We start from the raw sequence: 9,853 nt of genomic DNA, 5'->3' as shown, positions 1-9,853 counted from the left end.
CTATTTTCTCAGACAGATCTTAAACAAAGCCATGAAGGTTTTTTACTAACCCAAAGTTTTTCCCAGCAGTCAGGCAACAGTAAGTCAGAATTGTTATAATGTTTTCTCCTCTTCATTGGGCTGAAACGGAAATAGTTGAAGGGAAGGGGAGCAGCAATTCATCTTATCTGTAGCTATCTTGATCTTTTTAATGCTACATTCATTCTATCTGACTTCACCAAATCCTACAAAGATTTTATAGCTCTTCTATAGACCCCAGGAGGCCCTATTAAATCAGACTCCTATTAAATCAGAAAGGTTCTCCGCAGATTGCTTTTGAGCAGGGAGGAGCCACAAACAAGAGAATTGTAAACAAATATGTAACAGATAACTCTAGAAATGGATATAGTGGTCCCTCTGCAACCACACAAAGTTTTTTTGTAACACGTACTCCTCAAACAATTAAAATTTCGCAATTTTGGGCTTTACTAACTACTGCAGCCTTGAGCACAGAAATCTCTAAATCAGAAATTTTATCTTTTGAGTGCAGTGCAATAAAATCCAGCTTTGTGGAGACTGAGGTTTGGGGGTTTGGAGTTACCTTTTTCTTTGATTGTTTTTACTTCCTCCATCTCTAAAATATCCTACAGTTACATACATGGGTCTGTACAACAGTGACTTGCCTTCTTCAATTTCCATGAATCTTCTTCAGGAGAGATTTATTCTTTCATAAGAATTTATGTTCTTTCATAATCTTAAACCTCTCCAGCAAGTTCCACCCTTGGATAATAAATTCTGTAACTGTTTGAAAACAAGACAAAGGCAGTTTTGAAGTGCAGACCGCAACACATTTACTTCTAATGTTCATGATGTTCTCTCTCTGGTGAAACACAATTGAGTAAAGTCACAACACAGATAAGGAAGAGGCTCAGTCATGTCCATAAGATGCCATGCTAGCCACACACACAGTGGCACTCTGGTTTAATGAATGAGTGCTAAACATGTTTCTGGAAGTGGCCTATTTTGCTTAGGGAGGCAAAAATGCCTTTATCAGCATAAGTCAACTCCCATTTTTTTCCCTTTCTGCTGCTGTGACTCTTGTCTTCTATCTACTGCAGACTCCAAGCTTTCCAAAGCTCACATTCCTACCCACCAGATCAGTAAAAACGCAACATTAAGACTTTCTTTTTCATTCACTTATTTAATACTCACTTTTAAGACCCCTCAAAACTCAGTCTCACTTTTTGACTCTCCTTATTTTATTTTTAAAAGCTTTTCATGTCTACTGATGCTTCTCACAGATCAATGCCTACCAGAAGCTCCCCAAGGATAAAGGCTTTGTCTTTTATATACTATCACTATACCCTTCATAATGTATTTCAAAACTATACACCCAGCTTTGAGATCCACCTTTATTCTGATACCAGAAATGCATCTGTAGTTCACAACAAGCAATATTTCCTTTACCAACAGAGGCTTAAAAAATACACAGCCCTTTTTGAGGCATATCACTAGTGATCTCAAAGTACTTGCTTTTGTTGGTATTTACCCTCATCCTTTGCCCTACATTCTTCCCCTTGTTTATTCTGCTTCTGTGCTGCCTTTTGATTTTCATGCCGTGCTCTGAGACAGACTCCTGCCCACTTGCAGATGTTCCAGGACAGGGCATAAACCCTTGTTATGACCTTTAGGCGCTGTTACAGTGCAAGGACAGATTTTACGATGGATCCCTCAAATCCAACATCCAATACTCCTGCCACCGGTGCCATGGGGATGTAGAATAATAGAGCACAACTCACTTGAACAAATGATCAACACGTATTAAAAATGCTGTGAATTTTTGGGAGCAGCACACTCCAGATAAAAAGAAATCCATCTTGTTACCTGGCAGCTACAAGTGTCATCCACCACTTCCTTGAAGTGCTGCTGGTGACTTCAGCAGATTCACTTGCTAGGGAAAGGTGACAGGATTAGACCCACAGGCTGTAAACACTTCCCTCTGGGATCACTTGGCTTTCTTATTATTGGCACATTGTGATCAGGCAGCAAAGACATTAATTTAAGGATACTCGTTTCTATTTCCAGCTCTATTACATCTATTTTTGTTTGAACTTATTTAAAGACAACATAATCAACCCAGGAACAAAAGGCAGGAAGGAGATGGAAGCCCACAATGCTCTAGACAATGGCAGGAAACAACCTGTGTTTTGACAGTTCCCCCAGTTCTCTTCCAGATGATCTTTACCAAAGAATTAGACAAAGTCCAAAAATCAAAATAAAACCCAAAACCCTGTGAAGAGGAAATCCTCTTGTATAGGTGGTAACAGAGTGGAAAATTTTAGAGAAAATTCAGGTCTAGCATCTAGCCTACTGACAACTTACTTAGCAAACTCAAACCTTATCCATTGTATTGGGATTACATACTTGTATTTCTAAGGTTTTACAGAAAGACTTCCTCAACAAAACCCAAGACCTTCAAAACTGGCAGAAGTTGAACACTTAATGAAAAATTGTAACAAAAGCTGGCACAGAAACCACTGTTTTATTCTGTGGAGATCACCTGGAAACACAGAAATAAACAGGATGGAAGACCCTCTTTTCAGGGGCATATTATAAACAGCAAATTAATTGTGCAATATGGTACTATGCTCAGGGAGATGAGCTGGATTGGAAATTGAAACCTAGAGTAGATAATTATAAAATATACATTAAAAACCATTAAGCCACACACCAAAAAGTCAAAGGAATATTAAATTCTTTCACTTTGGATTATAAGATGAACACTGAGAGATCCATGGAGGAACATTTCTGGTAAAGTTATTCAGTACTTGTCCATAACTGAATTGTCAGAACATATATATATATATGCAGTAGATAGGCAATTTTTCAGTCCTGGTGTACCCACATCTGCCTTCTGCATTACAGCAATTTTGCAACATCCTCAAAAAAATTAGCTTAAACATACAACCTTTCATCCACTAATCAGTTCTGACCTGAAGCCACCTTGCTAGAGAGGCCTATTCAAGGAAAGACTTTGGTAAAAGTGCCAGCAAGAACACAAGAAAGAGTCAAATATTACAAAATAATACAAAAGTACAAATAAAGTGGTCACCAGTGCACTGAGGAATGGAATAAACCACCCAATGCATTCCCCATCCAGCACCAGGCAGCATCAGGTCCCAGTATGTTTCAGTTATTACAGATTTATCCTGGATTAAACCTGCAACAGAAAGTGAAATGGCTCCATATTTTCCTCTTCCCCCAAATACACGTCAATCATTCTTAATGGATTGTTTTCTAAACCTTTCCTTTGCAAAGAAAAAAGAAATCAAAGAAGCCACAAACTTACTATCTTTCTTTTAAGAAAAAATTGAGAATTTAAGCTCCAGCCACGAAAGCAGCCAGCCGTGCATTCATCACCACAATGTGGCATGATGTGTCACTTGAGAATTTGGCACCCACTTAAGAAAAGGAATTCTGCTTATTTTTGTCCCACTGGTTAGTCCAAATCCAAGTGCAAAGTTGCATAACCCCTCCAATTCTGCTGGAGAAATAAGTCGGAACCAAAATCTATGGAAGAGAGGAGGAATAAAGAAAAAAATAATCCCAGCCCTCTTTTTGGGATAAGATGTTATAAATTAAGAAGCAAGAGTTCTGTTCTTACACTCCTTGGCAGGCTTCTTGCTCTTCCAAGTGGACTCTAGACTTCATATATTTCTTTCCCTCTCTCCCTTTCTGCCCCAACCCTTGATGACAGTATTTGGCAGGAATTTCTAATTAAAAAACAAAAACCAGACTGCCTCTGTGCTACCCCAGCAAACCTCTCTGGGGAAATTATGTTCTTTGATCAGCAATTCCTGTTCAGCTCAGAATGCCAGCATGAGGAAAGCAGCTGGCAGCCTCAGAACAAACCTTACAAAAAGAGAGGCTGAAACCAACAGAGAATCACTGACAAAGAAGTGCACAAGGTCTCTGGTAAGATGTTATTTCCAGTGCTCTCACAACAACACAGGACTCAGTAACAACTTGAGCCACCAGAGGCCTGGAAAAGCCAGTGGATGGTTGTGGATAATTCTGTGACTGCAATCCCAACAACTGCCATGCAGACACCTAAAGATATTGTCCAGTTTAATCTTAACACCAAGAGATTTACTCAAATTCCTTTCCACAAGCAATTCTAATAATGCAGCTATCACCAGATCTCCCAAGACTTCAAGATTATTTTGACGGACATTAATTTTTTTTCCTGAGAAACATAATATCTGTTTACAAGTGCATAGAAAGCCAAAGTTTAAGGATTACGGTCATTAAATCCTCCTAATCTCAATCAGACTGCTCCTCGAGCTTTAATTTGAAAATCCATGTATTACTTTCAATTTCCTTATGATTAAATACCAAAATCTGAGATCATAGCTGAGTTCTGGAAAAGACCCAAGAGTTAAATCTCCAGGGAAGTCAGGCAATTGGGATCAGACAGAGATATATATTTGGGTTTTTATGACAGTGATACTGGATAACACTCCAGCCTTGCATTTTCCCCTCTTTTTCAGCTTTACTCATTTTTTCCTTTTAAGAAAAGGTGATCTTTTTACTTGCCTCTCATCACTAATCAGATCTAGATAACACTAACTAACCCCTACAACAGCCCAGCTACTGAAGGTTTAGTGACAGGGGGAAGGATGAGAGAAGAGAACAGTGTTGTCCCTCCAAGGCAATTCACCTCCAATTTGAAGGTCTGGCCTTTTCCTGAGGCTGTCACCACAACACTCTCATCAATTGTATCTCCATAATAGTATGGGTCCCCTTCCTCCTCTCACACCTCCTTTTATTTAATCACCATGGATTTCCTTCCCTGTAACATTGCTTCCAGCTCTCAGCCTACTCAGTGTACAAATGGCAGATTCCTCTGGTTCAGTCTGTGGTTGAGGGATGAGGAAAGCAGTTCCTCCAACAGTATTTAGACAAGAAAGATGGAAAAAATATTCCAAAGGAATATTCAACTCATTAAATATTGATTAAAATAAAAATACCTTAATGGAATGCCCTGCATATAACATAGAGGGCATTAATGAACTTGTACCTTCATGTTTAATCAAAAGTCTGAAAAAAATATATGTACCACATCTATGTTATGATTAGTTCCAGGAGCAGCCCTCTTATCACACTATATTAGGAACAGTGAAGCAATACGACACTGACTCCCTTGGCTGCATTGTCTAAGAGAGCAAAGTTTATTACTCTTAATCTTCTTTTATACATGTTTGAGAAGGTCCGAGACCAACTCTCATTGGTCATTAAAGCAACACATCCACTATCATTGGTTAAGTGGAACACCACCCCTTGACTGAACAACACCTGCAGATTGTTGTCCTTTACCAAGGACTGTTTGGATTCTTTTGGATTCTTTCTCATGCTTTCTCAGGCCAGACTGAGAAGCCTGTGTGACTTAGTTTCACACAGGCTCTGTTTCCTGCTTACTTTTTGCATTTAGCATCCATAACCTCTCCCAGAACAATTCTATGGCTGCAAATCCTCTGCCTGTGCTAACCTGCCCTCTCTAATCTTTGTTGGTCTCTGTGCTCATGCAAGAACAGAATACACCACCCAGATCAAACACAGATATTAAATAGATACGCTGAAAAAAGAGAGTCCACAGCAAAACTTAATTACTCTCCAAGGGAGGGAGACACCAGGGACTGTGGAATCCCTTCTTAGGATATTATTGTGCTTATTGTGCTGCAGGAAAAGTATCTTATCTAGATCACTGTTTTGTCTTTTCCTGCTCAATTATTTGACAAATTGTTTTACAGTCTCCTTTGATGTATGTATTCAGGCCAGCAACAGTGCAGAGTGGGGAGAAGGGCATCTTCAAAAATTCTTAATGAAGACCAGAAGGGAATTGTCCCAGTTTATCATGTTTTCATTGTAAATAAAGGTGCTATTACAGCTGAGAGAGGAACTACACAGTCATAGCTCAAGAAGGCCATTATGGCTCTCAAATAATGGATTATGAACATATTTTTGGTTTAATCCCCCATCTTTCAACCATAAACCAGAGCAGTAAACCCTGAACCTCAGTACTCCCAGCCCATGCTGGAACTACATGATCTTAAAGGTCTAATGGAAAACAGCTCAGACTATTCAGAGTCCTCATGGAGGTATAGCTAACTTTGTTTATTTCTATCTTTTGCACACTTTTATAGGGTCCTACAGGGTTCACAGGGTTTAACAAGCTACTGTTGGTTTATACATATTGCTTTACATTCTTTTCCATGCACACAATGCCATTGTTTTTCTTGATTCTCTCTGTTCCAGGAGAGTTTCAAGGACACTGTCCTTAGAATTGTTGCCTGGATTGAAAGCTGGGTTGTGCAGACAGGCTTTTACTAAAATATCAAGTCCTTGTTCTGCTAAAATATTCTCTACAATTCCACTATTTGTTCTAGACTTCTACAGATACAGGATAACATACAGCTTAAAACAACTATTCCTATTAATACCATAAGCAAAATTTGTCCCCTTTCTAGCACAAGAGACTTCAACCATCCAGCAATGCCCCAGTTGGCTAACCAACCTCCAATGGGGTCACTATCTTCTTTCAGGGCATGTAACCCATTCTGTAGCTGTTTTAGTTGTTTGTGGATTGAAACTGCATGGTCAGTAAGGTTTAAACAGCACATACCTTTAAACTCCTCACAACCATGTCCTTGTGCCAAGAGCAAGAAATCAACTGCAGCTCCATTTTGTAATACGGCACAATGTACACTACTTATGTCAGCTGAAAGTTCACTTAACATGGTTGATGTCAAATTTAGTTCTTTCCTGGTCCAACAAGCTAGCCTTTTAAGAGTTGATAAGCCTTTAGCAGCAGCTGCTCCTGGGGTAAAAAAGGAGGCCAGCCATAGTATACCATGACCCCAAAAGTCTGGATCTTTAACATCATCACATTGTAATTCATTCAGGCTTCACTTTGACTGTTTGATGTTTTTTACTTTACCAGCTATATTCAGCAATTGGTGTAAATTTGGATGGAACAAAGTAAGTTTTCCAAAGTAACAGGGTCCTTCATGTGGGCTAGCAGGAATCCCATTCCATGCTCTGTCTCCACAGATTAAAAATACTGCATTAGGTAATCACCTTGGTAATTGTCCTGTGAGATTACACTGTGAATAAAAGGCTTTACTTTTGGTGATAGTGATTAGATGAACTATAGAGTTAACTGTAGCCCAGTGTTGCATCACTTTGTTGGCGTGGCTTGTCGTCGGGGCCCAAACATTATCCATCCACCTGAGGTATTGGTGGAGCCTAACAAGTCCAATTCTTCTGGGGACTCTATGGTAACATTGAGAACTTCAATAATTTTGGCTTGCCAACAGGCTTCAAGTTGTCTTGACATGAAGCCAGCAGTGCGATTACACTCTTGTAATACTGCCAATTGCTTGAGTTTCAATTGTGGAGTTTCATTACTAATTAAACCTTTAAATGCTTGAGGATCCCATTCAGGGACTCCTATGAGACAGGTGCGAAAAGGATCTCCAGGTGTGGCTAGGCTTAAACACATTGATTTTTGGCCAGTTAAATGTGCCAGAGTGACCCATATGTTCTGTCACTTTTGGATGTTAGTTAACAGACAGTTGGTCAGGACTATATACAACACAATTACTATGAGTAGTTTGTTCCACACAAATGACACCATACTTTCAGAATCACAGCTAATCAGGCTTTTGTAACTTGCTGAATAATTTTCTTTAAGGTTAATATAATTCAAGTTTAAATGGACTTTCGAATGTGCTCACCTTAACTCTTGAAGGGGGGATAATTAAACCTTATAATAATATCTTCTCTAAAATTATCAATAGTTTGCAAATTACAATTACCACACAAGCTAAAACTTTTTGTCTTAAACTATTCTCTAACTACTGTTAACACATGTGCTCTGGTATTCATGCAATCTAAGCATGAAAGCAATTTGTCTAAAGGGTAAAAATACAGTTACAGTTTTGCTTTTATATACAGTCAGATGGAGTCTCTATACTCTTTTAGATCTTCTACAAAATTCTTCTCACAAACAGACTATGATTTAATCTGATTCAGTCTTGGAACATTTGCTGCTCATGCAACACCAGTTGGCAGTCAATCAGTGACTGACTGAGGGCATCGATGTTCGGATTGTTCTTCACATCCTTCGTGTCTGGTTTGGTCCATTGGCTAGGCACCCACAGCAGTCCAGTATCTGTGGAAACACAACTGTATCCTCACCTGTTAAACAGCAATGGGTTTGGTCCCTCCCAGATACCTGGTTTTGGATTTTTATAATACAATTTTATTTCTGGGGTAGCTTGCATTTTTATCTGACTATTATGAATTACCACAGGGGGCTGCTCTAAATCTCCAACTAAACTGAGGAAATTTAGAGTAAATAGCACTTGTTGCAATTGAATGACAGGGTCTGATTGTTCTGGTGTTTTTTGTTTACTTAAATACTCTTTTAAGGTTCTATGGGCTCTTTCTACAATGGCTTGTCCAGTTGACACATGTAGAATTCTAGTTACGTGTTTAACTCTCCATTTTTGCAAGAACCAAGATACCCATGTTCCTACATATGCAGGCCCATTGTCTGTTTTCAGCTCTTTTGGCACTCCCATCACACCAAAGCAAGCTATTAAATGTTGGATTACATGTATGCTTCGCTCTCCCACTTGTACAGTGGCCCAAATCATTTTTGAAAAGGTATCTACTGTAACATGTACATATTTGAGGCAACCAAATTCGGGCTCATGTGTTACATCCATTTGCCAGATCTCACAGGCTTGAAGACCTCTAGGGCTAACACCTAAGCCTAGACTTGTTCCATATTGACTACATTGTGGACAGGATTTTACAATGCCTTGTGCATCTATTGAGCTGATATCAAATTGTCTCTTTAAGGCTTTTGTGGCTTGGTGAAAGAGAGCGTGACTCTCTCTTGCAGCTGCAAAAGAGTCTCTTGGTGCTGCAACAGCAGGACTGACAAGCTTATCAGCTCTTGCATTGCCTTCTCTGAGACCTAACTCAGTTTGATCACTGCAGATGTGAATGATGCAATAAGATTTTTCTCGATCTCCAATAGCTCTCTTAATTTGCAAGAATAGTTGACACAGTCGCTTATTATTCGGTGGCTTGATGAGAGCATCTTTGATACGTTGGACCACACCTACCACATATAATGAGTCTGATACAATGTTCAGCTTTCTGTCTTGCCAACGAGACAATGCCCATGAGACAGCTGTAAGTTCCAACATCTGCAGTGAGTCATGTGCATCTCCATCTATGGTATTGCTTTTCCAACTCGAACCTTCTCGCCAGGTACAGGCTGTTTTCTTCTGTCGATTTCCTGCATCAGTATATACTGTAAGGCCTTCCACTGGTTGTTGCACTATTTTGGGCTGTTGCAACCACTGTTGCTTTAAGATGATTTGTAAACGTGCTAAGTTCTGGCTGTCTGTCAGGCTATTAACATCTGAAGTGAATAACCAATCCAATGCAGTACTTGCAGTTTCAGACTTAATGCCATGTTCAGTAACTGTCTTTTTGGCTTGCTGCAGGATTTTCCAGTTGTGCTGTTCGTATCGTGGATTTTGTTGGTTATATTAAATGGGGCAAGCTATTGCTCCTGCTGCTTGCCATTCCCCTTCAAGGATTGCATCTCAAATGATGCCTGTCCATCTTTGCCTTGATTTTTGTTTCTTGATCTCTTCTTCTAGGGTAGTAGGGTTAGAGATTGAATAAGATTGTGGTGTTAACAGTGTCTCTAAAGGTGGAGCAGATGGTTCAGGACATATCATATCCTGTAGCTGCTGAACAGATTGTGCTTGCTGTCTCAGCGTTTGCTGTG

This window comes from Poecile atricapillus, chromosome 7, assembly GCF_030490865.1.
Source record: "Poecile atricapillus isolate bPoeAtr1 chromosome 7, bPoeAtr1.hap1, whole genome shotgun sequence".
Lineage (NCBI taxonomy): Eukaryota > Metazoa > Chordata > Aves > Passeriformes > Paridae > Poecile > Poecile atricapillus.
This window is presented reverse-complemented; position numbering follows the sequence as displayed.